Raw genomic sequence first — 3,072 nt, forward strand, 5'->3', positions numbered from 1 at the left:
ATGCATGAAATGCAACTAAGATATAACCCTAACATACACAATGTTATGGAATGACATGCCTCGAAATGCGTGTACACGGGCACGCGAATCGAGAAAATGACGGAATGCTGAAAATGAGATGCCTCGAAGTGCGTGCACACGGGCACGCAAACCGAGGCGATGACAGATACAATGAAAATGAGATGCCTCGAAGTACGTGCACACGGGCACGCAAACCGAGGTGATGATAAATGCGGTGAAAATGAGATGCCTCGAAGTACGTGCACATGGGCACGCAAACCGAGGCGATGATAAATGCAATGAAAATGAGATGCCTCGAAGTACGTGCACACAGGCACGCAAACCTAGGCGATGATAGATGAAATAAAAATGACATGCCTCGAAGTACGTGCACACGGGCACGCAAACCGAGGCGATGATATGTGTCTCAAAATACGTGCACGCGGGCACGCCAACCGAGGCAATGATATGTGTCTCGAAATACGTGCACGCGGGCACGCAAACCGAGACAATGATATGTGTCTCGAAATACGTGCACGCGGGCACGCAAACCGAGGCAATGATATGTGTCTCGAAATACGTGCATGCGGGCACGCAAACCGAGGCGATAATATGTGTCTCGAAATACGTGCACGCGGGCACGCAAACCGAGGCAATGATATGTGTCTCGAAATACGTGCACGCGGGCACACAAACCGAGGCAATGATATGTGTCTCGAAATACGTGCACGCGGGCACACAAACCGAGGCAATGATATGTGTCTCGAAATACGTGCATGCGGGCACGCAAACCGAGGCGATGATATGTGTCTCGAAATACGTGCATGCGGGCACGCAAACCGAGGCGATGATAGGATTTGATGAAATGATATGGAAATGACAAATGGGCTTATACCGACATGAGTGAGCCTCAGCCACACTCACATGGGATGCCGATCGGATAAAAATGAAGTGCCTCGAAATGCGTGCACACGGGCACGCAAACCGAGGCAGTGATAAAATACAATGAAATGGCATGGAAATGACAAATGGGCTTATACCAACATGAGTGAGCCTCAGCCACACTCACATAGGATGCCGTCGGATAAAAATGAAGTGCCTCGAAATGCGTGCACACGGGCACGCAAACCGAGGCAGTGATAAAATGCAATGAAATGGCATGGAAATGACAAGTGGGCTTATACCAACATGAGTGAGCCTCAGCCACACTCACATCGGATGCCAGCGGATAAAAATGAAGTGCCTCGAAATGCGTGCACACGGGCACGCAAACCGAGGCAATGATAAAATGCAATGAAATATGGCAAAAATGATATGCAAGCATGCCAATGGAATTTCAGCAACAAAATATGGGGGAAAACAGTCCCGAAATGAAGCGAAATGACATGAAATACAAGTAGATGTCCCGAAATGCAACATTAGGCACCCGAAATGGCCTATAGCTATGCTAAACATGCACAATATGGACATGCAATGCAAAGACAGAAGGTAGACAGTCCCAAAAGATGCACTTTCACAGTTATAAACATGGTCAAACTGCAAGTATAGGTAGGGGAAAAATAGCATGCAAGAATAGGGGCCAAAAGAGGGGTAATGAAGCAAGTGGTATAAGAAAAACCCAAAATGAAAAATTTCCTTCTACAACACTGAAGATGGACCAAAAATATGAACATTTACAGTATATGGCAGCCTCAAAATCAGTATAAAAACATGCTAAAAATATGATGCAAAATGAGGCTCAAAAGGTGCTAAAACATGAAGTATACAAAATAATCACCAAACAGAAAAAAAGTGTGAATGAAACATGAAGTATAGGCCAAAATAAGGCCACTTTAAGTTCGGACCAAGGTCCAAAAACAGAAGCAAAGAGGGCTACCAATTTATGCAAAAATGGAGCCAAACAAGGGATATAACTACAAGTGATACATGGAGATACCAAACAATGTTGAGCCCTTCTCCAATGTTGAAGAGGGGCTCAAAATAAGCCTTATATCAGTTTATAACATGCTCAAAAACAGATTGCTCATGGGCCAAAAATAGCATGCAAAATCATGACATACAAGATGATCAATGAAGCAAGTATATTATGGAGGGCTCAAACAGGGTTGAGCCCTTAATGAGAAGTGAAGATGAGCTCAAAATATGGCCCTTTTCAGTTAGGGTCGGAGATTGAAACCAAAAAGAAGTGGGGCTTAGAAATAGATCAAGGAAAAGGGTCAAAAGGATCAAAGTGTAACTTACCCTTGAAGATCCAAGCTTTTGTTGCTTCTTGGGTTGATTTGCAGCTTCTTTAGCCTTCAAGAATCTTTCCTTGTTGCTGGAAATGAGATGGTGGTGGTAAAGCTTGGTGGTGTAGAAGGAATGAAGGTTATGGACTTAGGGTTTTTTGAAGAATTGAGGAGGAAGAAGATGGAGTTGGCTATGGAAGCTTGAAGAGCAATTTTTCTAACCCTTACAAAGGAGGCCACCAGCTGGTTATATGGACAAAAAGAGGGTGTAAAGGTGGGGCAAAAAGGAGGGTAAAACTCCCCCACAAAATATCCCCCGGACACAGAAAATATCTGGGGGATATTGCCCCACAGCTGTAAAGTGCACAGTGCAAGGAACACGGCCGGCCTATCACTTTTTCTGCAGGTGGCCGGCCAGCCACCCCTACTAGCCGGCCAGCCACCCCCACTAGCCGGCCAGCCACCCCCACTAGCCGGCCAGCTAGGGGTCAAAAGGGTCAAGTTGAATTAATGGCCGGCCACCACTTTTTAGTGGCCTCCCATGTGTGTACATCACAAATATGTGGTTCAAAGTTTAAGAAAAAAGGTCCAAGGGGTTCAACATTAGCCCGGAAGAAAGGGGTCAAAAGGGTCAGGTGACCTTAATGGCCGGCCACCAACTTTTAGTGGCCTCTCAGGTGTGTAGATCACAGATATGTGGTTGAAAGTTGGCAACACTAACCCTAGGGTGTTCAACATTAGCCCGGAAGTGCGAAAAACGGGCGCCGGGAGGCTCCGGAGGAGAGATAACTGGTTGCTGCAACAATTACTAGCCTCCCACCCTTCAGTGACCTTCCTGGTGATA

The sequence above is a fragment of the Camellia sinensis genome, chromosome 9, assembly GCF_055761805.1.
Source record: "Camellia sinensis isolate YWXY chromosome 9, ASM5576180v1, whole genome shotgun sequence".
Classification (NCBI taxonomy): domain Eukaryota; kingdom Viridiplantae; phylum Streptophyta; class Magnoliopsida; order Ericales; family Theaceae; genus Camellia; species Camellia sinensis.